Consider the following 22681-nt stretch of genomic DNA (forward strand, 5'->3'; position numbering starts at 1 on the left):
GAAAACATTGAAGAGGCCGTTTTGATTTTAAAATGCTGCTGCTCTGTGTCAGTGTGGATGGGGAAAATTGAGACATCTGAAAATGGAAGCGTGGATGCAGAGATTCACTTATCTGATTCGAGAAAAAAACACAAAGCTAAAAGTAACAAAACTGGCAAAATATAGCATACACTAATTTACAAGATGCCATTAAACAATCAAAACCCTTAACATGACAGACAAGCAGATACATACGAATGTGGATGTAAGTGTATGGTTTTAAATGTATTCAGTGACAGTCAAGGTGATTTGAAGTTCCCAAATGAGCCTGTGTTATTCAGCGGTTATCATCACAGAATAACATACCTTGCAATGTTGCGACTGACCAATCAGAATTGAGTACTTCAGACAGCCCTGTAAAAACTCATGTTAACAAATGGACTCTTACTGTACAAAGTTAACCAACAAAAGACCTATATAGTCACAAAACTTTCAATGTCATAGGCCAGATTGAAAATGTTAATGCTTGAAAATAAATCGCCTATTAAGGTGCTGATCACACTGACTAAAATGTTTTCGTTCTGAGAATGTGGGGCGCACCGCACTGCCTTTTTTTTTGTTGACAAGAAAAAAAAAAGTGTGCTGCATTTTTTTATGTTGCTAGCCAACAGCTGAATCAGCTGCATATTGTGTGCGAGCGTTGCTGTTGATTAATATGATTGTAATACTTAATAATATTGCGATATTCACAATTTGTGAAGTCATACAGCTTCGGATAACTCGAAACAGTGACCACTATTCTCTCCTCCATCTTTAAGGGTGCTTTCACACCTGCCTTATTTAGTTCAGTTGAATCGCACTAAAGTTCGTTTTCCCTCTTGGTGCAGTTCGTTTGGGCAGGTGTGAATGTAGTATATCAAGTACGCACCAAAAGTGGACCAAAAACGCATACTGAGACCTCCTTGAAGAGGTGTGCTTTCAAACGAACCCTGGAGCAGTTCGTTTGTAGTGAGAATATGATCCAAACTAAAACAGATACAACTGCAATAAGTACTGCGCCTTTTTGGACTAATCCAGCTGCCGTAGGCCAATGCGCTGTGCATTATGGAATGTGGAGGAAAAATATTTGTTGACAACGCTTTACCAATGATTTTAAACAGAGAGAAAGCAAGGGAAAAGCATTACCTGATGAATTGTTGATAAAATTTCCAGAAAATGACCATGTCGCAGTTTAGCAAAATTAATTCACGTCTCTTCCTGGAGTGACGATGCACCTTCACCGTTTGCTGTGCATTAAAACATTGTTTTTCAGTCGCAGCCGTACTTCATTCTCAAAATGTATAAAGTGATGGATACAAACTATATAGTATACTATGAGCAGGGATACAATCAGTCAGCACAGTCGTAGCTCTAAAGTCAAAAGTGACATTTTGTGTCTGGCGATTTGTTTACTCGCAGGATTTTCCCGCTTGTGAATTTTGACCAATCGAAATGCACTTTAGGAATTATGTTCAACAACATCTGGCCAATGAGTGATGTGGGTTTTGTCAGATAAGTGCAATTTGGTTCTTTTCAACTGGTTTAGACCAAAGCCATCAGTGTGGTGTAAAAAGGACCCAACGAAGGCAGAAAAGGCTACAATGTATTGTTTATTGCCCTTGGTCTAGACCAAATGAAGCGGACTACAGATGTAAAAACACCCTGAATGTCTCCATAGTCCTCTTGACAACACAAACACTGCCGTCACCTCAGTGGAAACCCAGCCTCTGCTTTTATTTGATTGAAGAATAAAGAAGATGTAACTGATGTAGCACACTTTTTTTTCGCAAGTTTACTTTTTTCAGTTGCAGGTGCACTGAATGTGAGTATGTGCAGCACGCAAAACACTCATAGTCCTTAGTAAACCATTCAAAAAAAGGTGCCTCTTGATGCATGTTTGTAGTGATTAGGGTCAAAGTCTTCTAGTATTTGGTGCTGTGATGAACAACCACCGAAATACAAAAAACTATATATTCTTTTAATGCACTCTAAATTAATATTGTGTATCTTCATTATCTCAATATATTGAATAATTGAATATCTGCACATGTCTGTTGCTGACTGTGATTTTGATTCTGGCCCTGGTTAATTCTGACTGAGGGACTGCTGCGGAAACTAGGCTAACTAACGTAATGAATATTAATAGTGTATTTGAGAGTGTTTGCATCTGTCGCCATGGGTTGTTCTAAAGGTTTGCGGCATCTCCCTGCACACGACATTGCGTCACAGTCTCAGACACCTCAGAGGAAGATCTCAAGGGAGTTTGTGTCCTTTGTCATTGTGAGTAGTTTTGCCACATTGGCAGCTTTGGCTCAAGGGCGATGCGTGGAGGGATTGCGGAACCGCGCATTAAAAATAACTTGTGTGGAGCGACGAGAGCTTGTGTCACATTGGCGCATGTTGGTGGTGAAAGGGGATGCCGAAGCTTCGACACAATGCCACGGCGAGCAAACCATGACAGGCTTCACTTTTTGAACACGGAGGAAGGCTTTGGATTGGATGGAAGACTGTGTCTAAATCTGAGCAGAGCCATTTTTTACCAGCACTGACACATCACATCAATGTATCTCTTTACAGGGCTTGTTATTAACATGGTTTTACATGATGAATAAGTTTAATGTAATATGTATATGTGTTTGCAATATACTGTTGAAGTCAAAATGATTAGCCCTCCTGAATTATTAACCTACCCTGTATATTTGTTTTTACTAATTTCTGTTTAAGGGAAAGGTTTATTTCAAACATTTCTAAACATAATAGTGTTAATAACTAATTTTTAATAACTGATTTATTTCATCTTTGCCATGATGACGGTACATAATATTTTACTAGATGTTTTCCAAGATATTAGTATTCAGCTTAAAGTGACATTTAAAGGCTTAACTAGGTTAATTAGGCAATTTAGGTTAATTAGGCAAGTCATTGTATAACAGTGGTTTGTTTTAAAGACAATAGAAAAAAAAATGCTGAAGAGAGCTATTACTATTGACACTAAATTGGTTTTTAAAAAATTAATAAATTTTATCCTGGCTGAAATTAAACAAACAAGCCTTTCTCTGGAAGTAAAAAAAAAATCATAGGACATACTTTGAAAGTACTTTGCTCTTTTAAACATCATTTGGGAAATATTTGAATATAAAACATACAATAATATTAATAGTAAAGATTTTATTGTATAATGTATAATGTGGTACACAGATTTATTGCGCTACATTGAACTATAAGGCAAGTCAGCAAATTAAGTCAGCCAACAATTTGTAAAAATCATAATTTATAATGTAATTTTTTTTTTTAGAATTTATTGTTACCACAACTTCATTTTACAATTAGGGTTGGGCAATGCCATCGTACGATGTCTAATGTAGAACATCACGATGGACGATGGCATCATTGTTGTGGGCAGTGATGAATTTATTATTAACGAATAATTAATTAAATCAAAACAAATTAAGTATTTGTTGCCCACCGTTTCATATCTTACCCACGTGGTCTTTGTTTTACCCATAACCAAATCATAAATAAATAAAAACAATTACTCAAAAATTACCACCTGTCAATCACTTTTATCCGAGGGACTTTATATGAATAGGCAGAATGCTCTGTGTGGTTATAATGGTGCCGACAAACATTGCTAGTAAAAACAACCAACAGGAACCAACCAACAGTATCTAAGGGTTTTCTCTTAAATTGCTAAGTACAAGTGTAAAAGTGAAAGATTGAAGCAGTGTACTAACGCTGTGACACATTACCTGATAGATTCAAAACACAAAAGAGTCATTAGAGACAAGATTAATTAAATATCACGTTTAACAACTATAGTGAGACTAAATGGACTAAGCAGATAAGAAAATGAATGAATGAATGAATGAATGAATGAATATTATACAAAAGGCTGACATGGCCTTGGGCTCAGAGGTTAGGACTGCCGCTTCACAGCAACAAGATCGCTGGTTCGATCCTCGGCTGAGTCATTTGGCATTTTTGTGTGGATTTTGTTCTCCCCGTTGCGTAGGTTACCTCCGTGTTCTCAGATTTTCCCCAAAGTTCAAAGGCATGCGCTATAGGTGAATTGGGTAAGCTAAATTGTCTGTAGTGTATGCATGTGAATGAGTGTTTATGGGTGTTTCCCAGTTGCAGCTGATGGGCATCTGCTGCGTAAAACATATGCTGGATAAGTTGGCGGTTCATTGCGCTGTGGTGACCCTAATCATTAAAGGGACTAAGCCGAAAAAAAATGAATTAATGAATTATATGTCAAAAAAGTCTTTTTTAAACATTGTAGTTATAAATTGTAAAATTTTGTACTTATTATAAATCTTATGTTTTTACTATATACATACATATATATATATATATATATATATATATATATATATATATATATATATATATATATATATATATATATATTTTTTTTTTTTTATTATTATTTATCTGATAGTTTTTTTTTTTTCTTTTCTGGAATGCATTAAAGATAAAACTGTATTTAAAAAAAATAATTAACTTAATTAAACTTATTTGTTTTATCTTAATTAAACTTAATTGTTTTATCTCCAATCCACATAAATTTGTAAAAACTCTTAGGTTACCTTAATCGATTTGCTTTGGGACAACATAAAGGAATTGTGCGAAACCCAGCATTTGTACTGTGTATGCCATAATACAGATAATACTCTTTATTTGAATATATTTGTGGTTAAATGTGACCTGGACATGTTATTTATATGCTTTAGGTACAGTATACAATTTTCTTCCTCAGAAGGTTTAATATTTAGCATCAGATAAACTCTTGCTCTCAATCAGTGACCGTGGTACAGAATCTCCACTCTCTAAGCATCTCCATTTTATAAGGTTTCCCCATAAAAGTTAAGGTTAATTGCAGAAATAATATACAAAAGATGAAGTAAAATACATAAATTCCACACTGTCCACACAGAAGAAGAGACTTTTGGGTAGTTAACATGCTGGAGCGCAGCCTGTCTCCATTGCATGCCTGGGCTTTTGGGGTATTTTGGCTTAAATGATGCTCTTGTCATCTGGGCCGACATTAAAGGCAAGCCCATCTGTGAGTGCAGGATGAGTGAATGCAGGGCACACGCAGATTACTCTTATTAACATCTCAGCGCCGCCATTATGGGCTCAGCAGGGACTGGAGACCCCTGTTTGTCACAGTTAATGTTTTGAGTGCAGTCAGAGGCTGACTTATGATGGAGCGTTTCGCTCCTGTTTAAGAGCGACTCCGTCTGGTGTACTGCGTGTCCGAGGATCGCATTTGTCTTTCTTTAGTATTCATGTATTCATAACGCACAGCTTGAGCAGATTTACTTGTTTGTTTGCTTGAGCTCATGTGAATATATGAACATGTCTGAAAACATGGCAACCTTTTTTATGTAAAGGGAATTGCTCTAAAATCTAGATCTAAAGTCCTGCTCTAAAATCGGAAGGAATGTCATCAGTAATTTAAAGCATAAAACACAATTTATGTTTAAATAAACAAATACATATAAATGTAAAATATTAATTTTAAAGGAGAAACCGAGAATTTTAATATTAGGGCTGCACAATATATATAGTTGAAGTCAGAATTATTAGCGCCCCTTTGATTTTTTTTTTTTTTTTTTTCATTTTTAAATATTTCACAAATGATTCACAGTATGTCTGATAATATTTTTTTCTTCTGGAGAAAGGCTTGTTTGTTTTATTTTGGCTAGAATTAAAGCAGTTTTTAATTTTTTAAATAACATCTAAGGTCAATATTATTAGCCCGTTAAAGCTATATATTTTTTCACAGAACAAACCACCCTTATACAATAACTTGCCTAACTATGCTAACCTGCCTAGTTAACCAAATTAACCTGGTTAAGCTTTTAAATTTCACTTTAAGCTGTATAGAAGTGTCTTGAAAAATATCTAATAAATATTACTGCCATCATGGCAAAGATAAAATAAATCAGTTATTAGAGTTGAGTTATTAAACTATTATGTTTAGAAATGTGTTGAAAAATCTCTCTATTAAACAGACATTGGGGAAAAACATAAAGAGAGTGGCTAATAATTCAGGGGGGCTAATGATTCTGTCTTCAATTGAAGTTTCAGCATCGATCTGCAATGTTCGCATCCACAATATTCACCTTGCAGAACATGCAATGTTGAGTTGGGATTATAATAAAAAATAACAGAATCTATTAATGTGACTTTTTTTTTTTTTTTTTACTCAATGTATTTTCTAAGACCTGTGACTGTAAGATTTAAAGAAACTTAAAACATTTGGGAACAAGAAATTACAAAGTTTGCTGCTTTAACAAAGATTAAATATGTTTATCTTATAAAATGAAGGCTATACAGTGTAATTTATAGATTTGATGACTAAATTCCTCATTATTATAATATTCCACCAAAAACCATAAATCACTGTTTATTTTGTTTTTATCTGTGCTTTTATTTTTAATGACATTTTTATAGAGATATTTTTGGATATTTTATGAAAATGCACCCCTTACAAATCATCCCAATCAATGTAAAATAGCGAATTCTTCATTTAAATAATGGCTTACACACACAGCATTGTTTATTGTTTACAAAACAAAATTAAACAAACGTCCTGTTGCACTTCTACACTTGATTTTGGTTTTATTGTAAAAGCAAACAAACAAACAAGAAAACATGTTAAATGAGAATGTTTTTAAATAAGTTTGTCTTACACTTCATAATTTAATTTTTTTTATAGTATATGTGTTAATTACGGTACTTTTACCATAAACCAACATATCAACCATTTGGTAAAAGCTGATATTTCAGAAATTATGGGATGTGTTGAAAAAAAAAAGCATTGAGTGTTAACAAGCGACATTAGGAGTTAAGAAATGCAATCCAAACATTTTTTTTTTCTTGGTGGAGTAGTATATATTTAATGAAATTCTATTCATATATAATCAATATATATCACAATATATGTAGAAGATATGTAGAAATACAAAATAATGTCAGTTCTTTTTTCCATTATCGTGCAGCTCTACTTAATATCATAATTAACTTAAACTGAAAGCATAAATCTAGTCTGTTTGTAGTTTGAAATAAAAGCTGACTTAAGAAAGTATAACGTAAAGCTTATGTTGACAGATTTACACTAATAAAATTCATAATCTACAGTTACGTGAGCTATATTAATTTAAAAGGTTTTTGTTGTACAGTGTATGTCTGATGAATTAAAGTAATAACAATAATTAATATGTTTATATGGTGCTAATAATGCTATTTGTAATCATGTCCTGTTTTAATCTTGTTTGTAATTTGAAATGAAAGTTGAATGAATATTATAAAATACAACAAATACATTTATTCCAATTAGCCAAATAAATATTTAAAATTTGTCATTTAGTTTAATTTAAAAATAAAACGTCTAAAATAAAAAAAAATAAGAAGAACTATATGGACATATTAAAAAATGAGGGCACAATTAACAAAACACATACAAATTACTAGAATATCTTTATCTAAAATACAATTAATCTGTTTGATTTAAAATTAAAACAAGGGAAAAGTCAAAATAAATAAATAGAAAAAAAACAGTAGTGCCTTAGTTATAATAATGTTGTATGTGTACTGTATATAGGTGTTTGTTCATGAAGTATAAAATTAAAATGTTATTTTTAAATCTAAAATGAGGGTGGCACAGTGGTTAGCACTGTCATCTCAAAGCAAGAAGGTCAATGGATATTGTCCTGGCTGGGTCAGTTTCTTTGTGGAGTTTGCATGTTCTCCCCGTGTTGGCATAGGTTTCCTCTGGATGCTCCGGTTTCCCCCGCTGCCCAAAGACATGCGCTATCTATAGGTCAATTGAATAAACTAAATTATCCACAGTGTATGTGTGTGAATGAGTGTGTAAGGATGTTTCCCAGTACTGGGTTGCAGCTGGAAGGGCATCCGCTGTGTAAAACAAATGCTGGATAAGTTAGTGGTTCATTACTGGGGCAACCCCTGATGAATAAAGAGACTAAGCCGAATGAAAATGAAAGAATGAATAAATATCTATAGGGAAAAATAAGTCATTGTTTTATTTAGTTTATTATGTATTTATTTATATTCATTCAGTTTTGTGTTTGTGTACTCAATTGCATGTATTTTCCTCTTCTGTTCTCTCTCTATCCCTCTTTCTCTCTTTTCATAGTTCACAGCTCATTGAACTTCTGTAAATGTATGCAGTGTGTGACGCCAATGAGCATGCAACTTATGTAAACCTCACCACAAATCGATATATTCAGGCTCACTGTGAAGACTGTTTTACCAGCTACTGAATACATTTGCATAAGCAGGGCACAGTGACTCCTTTGCCACCGATTTGTTAAGGAGAGAGTCCATTTCGTACAGTATGTGGACTCATTTTGGAGTCATTTTAAATCAAAAGCAGTTTGTAATCTGCTCATGATGTGAACCGCAAATTTAGCTAATATTATCACAAACTTGTTTCCATCTTGAGGGGTTTTCGTGTTTTGAAGCCACCACAGAGAGCATGTTCAGTCATAAAAACTGCACATTAGCATTTGATCTGTGTTGTGTCAGGATTGTGTACGGTAAGAACTGCTGAGAGGAAGAACTAACACATGCACATGTACATATAATTTCACAAATTTTTTTTTCATAAATATCTGTCTGTATGTTGCCCCACCACAGTAGCAGGCCATATTAATCCAATTCTGAAATATATGGTTTTTACATGTGCCAGATTCAATTTTTTTTTATTTTTTTATTAAAGTGTTATGTTCTGGTTTCACAAACAGGGTTTATGTTGGGCCAGGAGTTAGACATGAATCAGTTAGGAGATTTACAGTGGGATATTTTTTATAGATTTGCATCAGATAAATATAATTAATAGCGTCTATAATGATAAAATAAGGCACTAATAAATTTTATGATCATTCAGTGCAAGATTCTTTCAGCTAAAGTAGCTTAGTCGCATGTTTGAATAGGATTAAGCCTTTATTGCAAAACCAAAGGTGTGTGTGCGTGCGTGCGTGCGTGCGTGCGTGCGTGCATACGTGCGTGCGTGTGTGTGTAATTTAAGAAAACATAGCCCTATATATGTATGTTCTCCCTGCCTTCGCGTGGGTTTCCTCCGGGTGCTCCAGTTTCCCCCACAGTCAAACGACATGCGGTACAGGTGAATTGGGTAGGCTAAATTGATTGTCCGTAGTGTATGAGTATGTGTGTGGATGTTTTCCAGAGATGGGTTGCGGATGAAAGGGCATGAAAACGGCCGACAAGAAAATGAATGAATAGCCCTATATACATTTCTTGAGATCATAAAATATGTAGCCAGAAATACGTATGGATGCATTTCGTCTTTAAAACGAACAATATGGAGCAGTATGATGCCATTCTTTTTCTCGATTGCCAGCTGACCGCTTGCCTCCGTGAGGGCTTTCCCGCTGTTACCAGTTTGACGATGTCTGTACGAGTTTGTCGGTGGACTTGAAACGCAGAGAGGTGATGACATGGCAATGGGGTTCAAGTCTGGCGAAGAGCGATTCCAGAAAGCAGAAAAGACAAAAGCCAAAAAACAAAGCAAACATGTAAATAGCGGGGTGAGAATGTGGTAAAATCTGAAAACTTGGTAAAAACATCAGGCGAAGGCTTTTTTATTTTTTTTTTGGATTGCTTATTAAAACTGTCTGGGCTGGGTTTAGGGAAGTGGCTGAGCGGGTCAACTGGTGCTTTTGAAAACACCTAATGGTTGAGTTTAGGGAAGGAGGAGGGTGGGTCAGTTGATTAGTCAGTCAGTTGATAGCGACCTCTGGTGGATTTTTGCAAGAGCAGTAGGCGTGTGAATGGCACTCGCTACAAAAATCTGAGATCTCAAAAAGCGTGCAAAGCAGCCTCTGGTGGACTTGCAAAAACAAAAACTGCAAAGAAACATACCTCCAAGGACGTACCTCACTCTCCAGAAATGTATATAGTGGTACATTTTCAGAATGAGCCTGGGTTTAATTTAAGCATAAGAATTTAAGTATATTTTTATTATTTTTAGAATGCAAATGGTTTTTTTACAGTGGTGTGAAAGTGTTCGCCCCTTACTAATTTCTTATTTTTCTGCATGTTTGTCACACTTTAATATTTCAGATAATAAATAAATAAATAAATAAATAAATAAATAAATAAATAAATAAATAAATAAATAAATAAATATTTATTAATCAAAGTGGTGTTACTTCTATACCTCACATAATGGGACACACATACCTTCCAAAATAAACTGAGGCAATAAGGCCTGCAGTTCCTTGGATGTAGTTGGTGTGTGGTATTTTGTGACCTCTTGGATGAGTTGTCCATATGCTCTTGGGGTGATTTTGGTCAGCCGGCCACTCCTGGTAAGGTTCTCCACTGTGCCATGTTTTTGATAGAGGATCTCACTGTTGTTCGCTGCAGTCACAAAGCTTTAGAAATGGCTTTATACCCTTTTCTAGACTGGTAGATGTCATTTTTCTTTCTCATTTGTTTTTGAATTTCTTTGGATCTCAGAATGATGTTTAGCTTTTGAGGATCTTTTAGTCTACTTCACTTTGTCATGCAGGTTCTATTTAAGTTATTTCTTGATTGTGAACAGGCATGGCAGTGATCAGGCCTGTGTAAGACTACAGAAATTGAACTCTAGTGTGATCAACAAGAGTTCAGTCATGTTTTAACAGGGGGGGAAACGCGTTTTCACACAGGACTATGTAGTTTTTTATTTTGTTATCCCTTAATAATAAAAACATTTACTTAACTGCATGATGCTGATTTACTAGTGTTATCTTTGACTAATATTTAAATTTGTTTGATGATCTGAAACATTAAACAAGTAAGGTCAATATTATTAGAGATACAATACAAACATGTGACAAACATGTAACTTAAACCACTGTATGTGCAATATATATATATATATATATATATATATATATATATATATATATATATATATATATATATATATATATATATATATATGTAAATTAAATTTAAATGTTTTATAGTTTAAATATAATAATTATTAATTTTTAAAAAAAGTATATACAAGTGATATATTTAAAAATAGAGTGTATATTAAATATCAATATTAAATACCAAAAATTAGTTGAGATATTTTTTATGTCAATTAATAGACTTTATTTAATTTTTGTTATTTTTATTTGTTTATATTTTGAAAAATGTAAAAGTATTTTAATATCCAATTAAAAGTGATCTTGTAGGAATTTACTCTTGTAGGAGTTTACTTATTTGAAAGTAATTTATGCTGTAAATATGCTAGCAACTATATATATATATATATATATATATATATATATATATATATATATATATATATATATATATATATATATATATATATATATATATATTAATTTGTTAATATTTTTTATAAAACCCACAAGATCAAGAAATGTCAACACTTGTGACCATCCTGTCATCTGACCTGAACTCTCTCAGTGATTCTGGGCATCGGGTCAGCCCTGTGTCACTGTCAGATGCACTCTTGCAATATTTACCAAATCTTGAAATTGCTTTCCGATATGAATGCAGCCTTTCATATATGTTATGTGGAAAGCAGCACCTTGCACTTTTATTGCTGGAAGCTTTGAGCTTAACGGAATTGAAACCCTTTCTGGACTTCTGCTCTCAAGATCTTGAGATTCATTTTAAAAACAGATGATCCAGCCGACTGAGTTTTTTTTTGGACCATTGTAGTTCTTTCAGATCTAGTGTGTAGATCTTCTCTCTAATCAGTCTAAAAATCACTTTAAATCCGCAGATGTGAGGTCATTGAATACAATTTTTAATAATTTTTTTTTTTTTTCAAGTGAAAATGAAAAAGAACTATAAGGACATTAAAAAGACATCAAATGTGTCAAAAATTACTTTAACTGGAATTAAAATATAGAAATAAATACAATTCAATAATGTTTTTTTACACGGTTCCCATACTTCTTGAAAGTACTTACTTGAATTTCAAACGTATAGATTCAAGGCCTATAAAGTACTTTAAAAAAACAACCATAGGTCCTTAAAAATGCTTGACTCAATTTTAAAATTAGAATCGTTTATGATTTTATTTCAACAATTCCACAAAATGTAAAAAAGATTGAAAAAACTGAGAAATTTCTTAAATTAAAAATCTTAAATTTTTATCTTGTACAGTAACACTGACAATGCACATTTGATCAATATTTATGAAACTGCATTTGAATATTACCTGTATTTAATTCAAACAATGAAAATGATCTACTGTAGTATGAAATGGAAAATGCTTTATATAATTCACATTTTAATTTAGTCTTTTTTTATGTGTCATTTTTAATTGTAACTTAAACTCCACACTGTTTTTCAGAACACATTATAACCTAATTAACATTAACTCATTTCCAAAAACTATTTTTTGTCCTTGCAAGATACTAGTATTCAGCTTAACATGCATTTTTAAAGCTTAACTGGGTTAACTAGTCAAATTGGGTTAAATACAGTCCTCAGCAAAAATGGGTATACCCCATTTTAAAAATGAATATTTTTGGCCATTTTTCAGTGAATATGGGTAATATATATTGCTGCATTTGAACAAAAAGATTTATTAAACAGATATATGAATTAAAATAATATTTTAATATTTTGGCCAAAGAACATCTTTAGAAATCGTAAGAGAATAGATTTAAATTCATGCACAATATTGCAAAAAAAAAAAAAAAAACTACAACATTTCTGCAAAATTCTATATATTGTTTTGTTTCTCTTGACTTTTGCTATTTTTAAAAATGTTATTTAATATTTTCTCTAACATATACATTTGGGCTACTAATGGCTTCAGTACTGATTAAACTAATGTATATGCACAAATTTAATATTGTAAAGCCTCCTATAAAAAATATTAATTTAAATGAGAGATTTGTGTACTTATATGCTGAGCATTGTAGGCAAATCATTGGACAATGGTGGTTTTCTCTATAGCTAATCAGAAAATAAAATCATAGGGTGGCTAATACTATTGACCTTAATTATTATTGTTTATTTAAAAACTGCTTTTATTCCAGCCACAATAAATGAACAGTACTTTCTCCAAAATATGATTTGCATAAAATAAACAAATGTTTCAGAATTTTCAATAGCTTTTTTTCTGTTGTTCTTATTGTGGACTAGTTATGTCAGTCACAGTGAAACACACTGGAATATAGAGGATTATTAAGTACTCTGAAGTGAAAAAAAAACATTTTATTTGATTGTTCAACAGCATTACAAAAGTTCCCCCAGAATCCCTCTCGTCTGTCAGCTGAGCTTTTGAAATGTGGAGCGATTGTGGCATTGATTGGGTCTGGAGCCGAACACACTTTTGTGTTTTGCATAATTTGTCTTGTTAAACAGTTATGCTTTTCAGCAGTGTGGATTGTTTATTTCTGTTGAAGCTTTGCAATACTTTCCTCTGCCACTAATGATTCACTTTGATGCTGATGCAGCCTGACTGATTCTAAGGCAGGGCATTACACACACACACACACACACACACACACACACACACACACACACACACACACACACACGCACACACACACACACACACACACACACACACATTTCACCGCTTCAGGAAACAAAGGCAGGCATTTCGGCTTTGATTTTATTCTGTAGATCTATAAGTTCTAAAAGCTTAATATACTGTAAGCATGTTTTACAAGGTGCATTCACACATTCAGTTACTGTGTGCATGAATATGCAAGCGCAGCGTAATTTCCCCCGCAGCAGTGGGAGACAACTGTACATTCTGCTGTTTTTACCTTCTTTTGTTTGAGGAAATACTACACTCTTGTCAGAGTTTTATATTTTAGCATTTCCCCACCAGGGCGAATATACATACAGTTGAAGTCAAAATGAATAGTCTTCCTGTGAAACTTTAGTTCTAGGATGATTTCATGTCTTTGCATATGAAAAATATTATGATGATGGTACATAATATTTTTCTGCTTAATTTGCAAGATGCTAGTGTTTTAAAGGCTTTAAATTGCTGCTTAAAGTGCAATTTAAAGCCTGACCTAGATTTTGATCTCTAGTCAAGTTAAGGTTAAGATGTACAGGCTGGGTGTCTGCAGATTCTTAAAAAATAATAAATTCCATAGTATAAAAATAAGGCCTTAATTAGTCTTAAAAAGTCTTAAATCTGTGCTTCAGAAGTCTTAAAAATGCAGTCGAACTGACCCCATAAGGAAGTGAAGTAAATTAAATCTCTGTCTATTTGTCACCTATAACGAAATAGGACCCAATAAAATACACACTCATTCACTCATCAAGCAGATTTCACTAGGAATTTGCTCTTAATGGTAACTGCGTCAAAATATACATTAGCGAATAAAGAACTAGAGATGCACTGATCTCTCTTCATAAAGCCGTATATGTGCCTATGACATATCCATGATACACTGTGATATAGCCGGGCTCGGATCGTATCACTTTCTCACTACAAATGATCCGCCTTCTTTTCAATCGAGCCGAGACCACCTCATTTAGGCGATCTTGGACTAATTTGATTTGCGCGGATTCGAGCGCGATTGCTGGGTTCACAATGATTTACAGTGGGCAAACGAGACAGGTTCTGAAACAAATGTCTAGGTGTGAAAGCCCCCTTAAAAATCTTAAATATAAAGGCTGATGGTGTGGTGCAACTACTACACGTTGCAATGTGACTACACGTCGCATCGACACGTAATGCAGGCTCTGTGATTGGTTGGCTTGGTAGCACTGACTAGCTTGGGCGGCACTGAGAGCCGCAAGCCCGATGGAGCTAGTGTTAACAAGTGTCGAATCCCGTGAGAGAGCTCAAGATGGAAACTTTTGCTCTGTGTTTACCTTATGATTAAATTTGTTTCACGTCCACCAGTTCCCATCTTTCAGTTTTCAAGAGTTCACACTTAGCTGATGATCCATCGAAAGTTTGTTTGGCATGCTGTCCCGGGAGAGAGCCCTGAGCTCAAGGGATGCTCGAGATCCTCGAGAGCGAGAGGGGAGCTTGAGCTCGGTGGATCTCAGAACTCCCTGGCTGCAGTACCTGAGGGAACACATGAAAAAAAGGGAGCTAGACAAGTGCTTGATTTGCTATGTCTGTTATGCATAATGTATATCTTTGTATGGTGGGAGGAAACCGGAGAACCCGGGGAAAAAACATGTGGGCACGGAAAGAATTTACAAACTCCTCACAGAAACGCCCACCAGCCTGGCGGGACCAGGGCCGGCAGTGTTTTTGCTGTGGGGCTAACAGTGCTAACCATTGGGCCGCCATGCCGCCCAATCTATGGTAAAGAAGGAGAATAGGGAGGAAGGAGGTTTTCTTCCAAACGAAGATAAAGTGGATTGAAGACTGTGGTTATTTATAGTAGCTTAGGATATGATTGGAAGATCATGATTAGCTAATACGAGACCGGCTGTGATAAATCATAACCACATGATCCTCTCTAAATTAGTTTATAAATAAATGTCACTAAGCGTTCAGAAAAATACAAAATACCCAGAAAGAAACTCGACACAGAGGAACATAACCTACTTCCAGCTAGTGTTTCGGAAGAGTTATTGTGTTAACACAAACAGCGCGCAGAAGTATAAACTACTAAGCGCAAGGCAGGCGCCGTGGGTCACGCCAATTACTCGATGCAGAAGTATACATCAGCCTTAACTGTTAGAAACCAAACTCTCAGAAAGTATATTTCTTAAGAGGGCTAATAATATTGACTTTACAATTGTTTTTATTTATTTTTTTCATCAAACAAACTTTTATTCCAGTCAACAAAAAAAAAAGACTTTCTTCAGAAGAAAAATACTTTTGGAAATGCTTTGAAACTTTCTTTACTCTGTTAAACATTACTTCGAAATTATTTTAAAAAATCTAAATGTTACAGGAGGGCTAATAATTTTGACAATTTGATTTTATCAGAAGTTAGAATTGAGCTAACAAATAATGACTGTCAGTAAGTTAAAAATTTGGAATAGCAAATTTACTTCCTAAATTAAATGTATTTCTCATTATTGTGGGTATTGTATCTCCCAATTAGTTTACTTTAAACGTGCAATTTTATTCCTTTATTTATAGGTTGCTGCTTTATATCTAACAATGCTGGTATAATTGAGCTCAGAATTACCTGGTTTATGTTTTAAACAAATATATTCAATAGTAGTGTGCCTACAATCTCCTAGAAATGCAATGCCACCTGCTATCAAAACAGCAAATAGTCGACACCCTGCAGTACACTTAGTTTGTTCTTCAAAACACTGAAAATAAGTGCAAAGCTTTTTTTACTATTATAATTTCTGCTTTCTTGACAGAACGTGATGATGATTCTTACTCACAACCCCCCTGAGACAAACGTCCAGACACTGATAAATGCATGTTGATTTATTTAGACTTGTTCTACAGGCTTTGGCATTACATCCTTGCTGGCATTGCAGTCTCAATTTTATAATAATTTTATAATACATATATTTTTTAAATAGCATTAGCAATGTAGGCTATACTGTACGCTACCTGACTAAAGTCTTGTCGCCTATCTAAGTTTTAGGAACAGCAAAATAATAACTTGACTTCTAGTTAATCATTTGGCATCAGAAGAGGCTTATATGAAAGGCGAAGGCTTCTCGATTACCCTTGTTTTTACTAAAATAAAACATGATCATCGGGCAAGGCAGTGGCGCAGTAGGCAGTGTTGTCGCCTCACAGCAAGAAGGTCGCTGGGTCGCTGGTTCGAACCTCGGCTCAGTTGGCGTTTCTATGTGGAGTTTGCATGTTCTCCCTGCCTTCGCGTGGGTTTCCTCCGGGTGCTCCGGTTTCCCCCACAGTCCAAAGACATACGTGAATGTGTTTCCCAGAGATGGGTTGCGGCTGGAAGGGCATCCGCTGTGTAAAAACTTGCTGGATAAGTTGGCGGTTCATTCCGCTGTGCCGACCCCGGATTAATAAAGGGACTAAGCCGACAAGAAAATAAATGAATATTCTTGTTTTACATATAATAGTTCATAGTTCATAGAGCAATGTCATGACATCCCCACTGGACATCAATCAAGGTTCATCATTCAGCTAATTTTAGTGGTACCATATAAAGTTGTGTGTTTCACTTTAAATTTTTAAAAAAAGCTTTAAGTGCAGTGAAATTATTGTCACTCTTTATGTCCACACACATGACAGCAAACTCAGCAACTCAGAATGAACCTCTTAAACATAGTCAAAACCAACCATATCAAAGGTCATTTTATAGTGTTCACTGTAAAATATCCTCCCAGTCGATTTGTGTTGAGACAACATGAAGGAATTAACTTATTAGTGTTTTACAAATTTAAGTGAATCAAGCGTAAAAAGATTCAATTGTCCCCCCAAATTCTCAAGATTTGTGTCGTTTCAGCTCATTTTAAATAAGTAGTTTGAACAAACAGCATTTTTTGAGTGTTGGATCTGGACCTGTAAAACCGTCTGCATTTACCCGATCCACATACCTTGTATTTAAATATCAGAGAACAATTGAGTGAAGTTTTAAAAACTAATTTAGAGATGAGCACATGATATGAATAATAGCAGCTGGTTTCTCATCTACAATCATCGATAAACCAATCAGATCAATCCTAGCCCACAATAAATAGCCCATTTTCACCTTACTTCCCTTATGTCTTGAAGAATCTCCCGTCCACCCCATTTCCTCCTTTTCTGGGGGAAAATGAGGAAATCTCATTGACCTGATCTCTGACCCCCTTTTCATGCTAAGGGACCAGGCAGGATCCCTGGGCTGAATTATCTCTGAGCTCAAAGTTCTCTCCCTGGACAGCATGCCAAACCTGAAATTAGTATCAAGTAATATGTAAGTGTGAACTCAAACATTTTTAATCAATGCATTCTATATGACACCTTTAATATTAGAATAGTGTTGTCCATATAAACATACAGAGTGTAGACTGTAGGACACCCACATAAAATAAAAAAAACAGCCTGAAGTGTGCATGAGGAGAGGAAGTTTGGCAAGAGAAGTTCATCATCAGTGAATCGCTGTGACATCTTCTTTGCCTACTTCACTCCTGTGTCACTGGGCCACACAAGCCTCTGTGTTGTGGATCAAAGTGGGGGACTGGTGTACATGAGAACTTATAGCATAGGACAGCGAGGAAGGAAAGACCCAGAAGACCTCAGAGGTCTCTCTGAATCACTGGCACTGTTTGAGGGATGATGAGGCATTGCTTTAAGGAAGGCTGAGCTATGTAGTTTGCTGCCAAGCTGAGCTGAACAGACATCTTGGTGGAGGATGGACCATATTATTATGCAGTGTTTCCTCATGATAAACAACAGTTGAATATCCCAGCACCAGTTTAAACGTTTGTGTTATACTTGTATGCAAACAAGTATTTGCTTTTGCATTTAAATAATTTGTATTATTCAATGCCTCCTACTACATCTTACCCCAGACATGCTCAATAATGTTCATTTCTGGTGACTGGGCTGGCCAATCCTGGAGCACCATGACCTATTTTGCTTTCAGGAACTTTGATGTGGAGGCTGGAGTATGAGAAGGAGTTTATTCTGATTTATTTACTTTAGTTTCAATAAGACGTTATTATGATTTTCATGTTAACATGAGTTACCAGACATGCTTGAACGTCTATATCAGGGGTGTCCAAACTCGGCCTTGGAGGGCCGGTGTCTTGCAAAGTTTAGTTCCAACCCCAATTAGACACACCTGGGCTAGCTAATCAAGCTCTTACTAGGCTTTCTAGAAACGTCTGTGCAGGTGTCTTGAGGCAAGTTGGAGCTAAAATCTACAGGACAGCAGCCCTCGACGACCGAGTTTGGGCACCCCTTGTCTATATAAATTTTTTTTTAAATTAAGACTATACATATAATACATTAATTTGCTTGTTTTTTTGTTTGTTTGTTTTTATTCCGTATTGCTTAGTTTGCAAATTTTAATGTCAATGCAAAGTCTAGTAGAATAAGAGAATGCATCAGAGAATGTTTGTTCTTAGGAAAGATGGTCGAAGGCAGGTAGCAGACATGAATAAACAAACAAAGCATAGATTGGTACATAGCAAGACTAGGTAAGGGAAACACGTCATAATGTTTAAAGTAACGTATAACAAGATTCAGCATTGAGAGTCTAAAATTGAGCCGTATATATGTGTGGTGTAATCAGTACATGCGCAGCATCAGCTGAGTGTAATCAATGAAGACTTGGAGCAGGTGTCTTGCATGACTGGATCTTGTAGTCCATATACCAGCGGATTTGTTGTCAAAACTTAGCCAAAACTTGCTCCAAGATTATTGGTTTGCCTTAGCAGAGTCTAGCAGAGTTACATGAACAGCAAATCCTAAGGAAACCTCAAAGTGTGAGGATTCCCATCCTCTTAAGTCTTTTTTGTTCTGTTGCCCTCTGGAGAAGGTTTAGAAGCATCAAATGCTCTTCTAACAGATATATATTCACAATTGTTCCTGAGGCAATTGTTTGTAAGTGATTTGTCTCTTTATGTGTTTGTTGTATCATGTAATGCTACTGCCCTAATTTAATTGCCCCTGGTGGGATAAAAAATGTTGTTACTTTATTAAATTTAAACTTAAAGGTTTATTTAAGGGCTATGTGAAATAAGTTTTTGTAATGTTCATATCCACTTAATGAAAAGAAAGTATTCATATGTTCATATCCACTTAGCGAAAAGAAAGTATTCATAAACAAAATGTTTTATAAGAAACGTCTCTCTCTGAGCTCTGAGGCTTTGATGTTTTGCACTTGACAAATGAAATAATCTTTTAAAAGAATAGTTTTCCTGAACAGAAAAATTCTGTTGCCATTTTTGTACACTCATGTCACTCCAATCTACATGCTTTGAAAGGCTTTTTCGTCTGCTTTCATCAGCTATTGCCCCTCATAATGAAAGTGAGAACGCTCCAAAATGACAAAAATCATCATTAAATTATCATAAAAGTGGTTCATGTGACACTATATTCCAAGTCTTCTGAAGCCATGCAGTAGCCTTTATAGACACGTAAATAAAGAAATTAAATCTTGACTTTGGCTGTAGCTCTCAAATGTGGCGCTGTTTTGTAGTCTGCATTAGGGCTGCACAGTTCTGGCTAAAATAAAAATCATATATATGTTTTTTTTTTTTTTTGCTTAAAATGTACTGTAGATCACAGTGTATTCGATTGATTTTTCTCATGATTCTATAGATAAAATAAAGGCTAATAAGAGTAGGTTATTATCATTTTTCAAACATAGGTAAAAACAATAATAATATTAGGCCTACATTGCTTAGCTTGATTGAGTGAACCTCATTTTGAAAATGATTATTTTTATCAATTTCTCAGTGAATATAGGCAATGCATTTTGGTCCATTTAAACAAACTGATTTATTAAACAGATATATTTATTAAAATAATATTTTAGTCACCAAGCGCATTTAGAAATGAAAAGATAATACAATTAAATTCAAGCAAAATATTGCAAAAGAAGATTACAACCTACGAAATTTCAACTAAATTGTAAATTTTTTTTTTTTTGCTTCTCTTGATTTATCCTCTTTTTAAAAACTTGTATTTATTATTTTTCTAAAACGTTTAAATTTGGGTGTACTAGTTTTTAGATCGTTATCATACGTTGTTTAGTCAGATTTGACTTCAGTATTGACTAATCTAATGTATATACACAAATATAATATTTTATGCATCTTCCTTTTAAAATATGAATTGAAAAAATAGATTTGTGAGGGGGGTAATTATATATGCTGAGCACTGTATGTGTAGGTCTACTGTTGGTTAAAGTGCTAAATGTTGTATAGACTTGAAACGGTGCGGACTTGAATAAAATTCAAGTTTGTTCTGGTCGTTATGCAAGGTAAAGTAATTACATCACAATACAACTATTAATTATACAACTATTGATAATTCTGAAATTTAATTATTAAGATTGATCATAAGCTTGCAATCTGTTATTGACAACATTATTAGACCATTTTTTTTCCTCTGGTAAAATGAGACATTTGTCATAAGATTCCATCTTGCAGTCAATTCCAAATTCTAGATCAGTTAGATTGACGCTGTTAAACATAGATTTTTACGCTCAACACTCCCACGTAAAACCCAACAGTCAACTTCTTCAAATGAAATGAGTGTAGTTAACTTAAAATTGACTGAAAGTTAATTCTACTCATTTGAAAAGCGTTTTGAACTCAGTGTTGAAGGTAATGAGTTAATTAGATACCTCATTACTTCAACTTAAATGTAAGTTCACAGTACTTATATAGATTAAAATTTCAACTCAAATGGTTTGTAGCAATCGGTTTCCTTAAACGGTTTGAGTTGCCTTAACTTATTGGCTTTTACAGTACTCAGTTGATTTGAGTTCTCTTCATTTATTGGGTTTTACTGTGCTCTAATGGCTTCGTTTACTTGGATTATGTTCACAGTACTCATTAGGATTAATTTTTGAACTTAAACAGTTTGTTTCAATCGTTTTCCTCAAATAGTTTGAGTTACTTTAACTTTTGGGGTTTTACAGTGTATCAAATTATTATCGTAATCATGACTCTAAATTTTTAAATTAAAATTTTGGTCAGCTCACATGTGATTTCGCAGCTCTGAATAAGTTGTTACATGAAGACAGAAATGACATTTTTGGGTGAATTGCACCTTATAAACGTTCCTGAGCAACATATTTAAAACAATATGAAGACTTGAGTGATGGTTTTTTCGCTTCTCTCCTGAACTTGAAAATATAATTTAATTCGAATTGAGATCACAATAGTTTTTCGATTAATCGTGCAGCCCAAGTCTGCATTCTCGTTAGACTTGTTTTGAGAATGAGAATAGAAAAGATTTTACCTTTTGTGTTCTGTAAGTCATACAGGTTTGGAACGAAATGTTAAACTGTTCGTTTAACACTGTGTTCTGCTGTATCGGAGAGTGTATCTCCTTTTCGCATTGTATTGTTTTTGTAGATTTCCTGGCATCTTTTAGCTCTGTAAATTAACAAGGTTGTTTATGCACCATAAAGGTGACAGTTTCGGCCTGAAAGTTCCATTTGAAATTGATGTCACAAGCTATTGGTTTTGGCTGCAGGGGTGTCCCATTATTGAAAGCTCTTGCTGCAACCAAATGGAGGGTCAGGCGAAAATTTCCATTACCCACTCTAGCTAGGCCTGGATGAGAGCAGTGGCGTAAAAGCTTTTAGAGCAGGGACAAAAGCCTGTCTGCTGCGTTGTGACTGAGACCCGAGGCAACAGAATTTTCCACTTACCCTCAGCCTGCGTGTGTGATGCTATGGCCAAGGGATACACTTAACTACAGAATTCCTCCAGACCTTTGGGGGAACGTGTCTGAAGCAGAAAACTTCCTCTTTGAAATGAACCATTCTCACATCGACCTCAAGCATTTTGAGCATTCAATCTTTCTTTTTCCCAATATAAAAATGAACCCTCATTATCACTAAGAACATCCTGAGAAACTCTTTTGGAAGATCTGAGTGGAAAGAGATTTGTTTGAGTGCATAAAACAAGAAGCTTCTCTTCGAGCTGTGCTTGTATGGGCATTTGCACGTTCTCTTTATGCTCAGCGATTTATAGATTTTTGAGGGCTCTCAAAGCAAAGACACTGAGCCAGTTCAGCACGTGTCAGGCAGTCAGTAATGAGCTTCTT

At 34.7% G+C, this 22681-nt stretch overlaps 1 protein-coding gene across 36 annotated transcripts in view; it reads left to right on the forward strand.

Annotated features, from left to right (window-relative positions):
• The window catches only part of pcbp3 (poly(rC) binding protein 3), a 148684-nt gene that overhangs the window by 56855 nt on the left and 69148 nt on the right, over nucleotides 1-22681 (forward strand). The window lies entirely within an intron of this gene.

Source organism: Danio rerio, chromosome 9, assembly GCF_052040795.2.
Source record: "Danio rerio strain M-AB ecotype USA chromosome 9, GRCz13ab, whole genome shotgun sequence".
Taxonomy (NCBI): domain Eukaryota; kingdom Metazoa; phylum Chordata; class Actinopteri; order Cypriniformes; family Danionidae; genus Danio; species Danio rerio.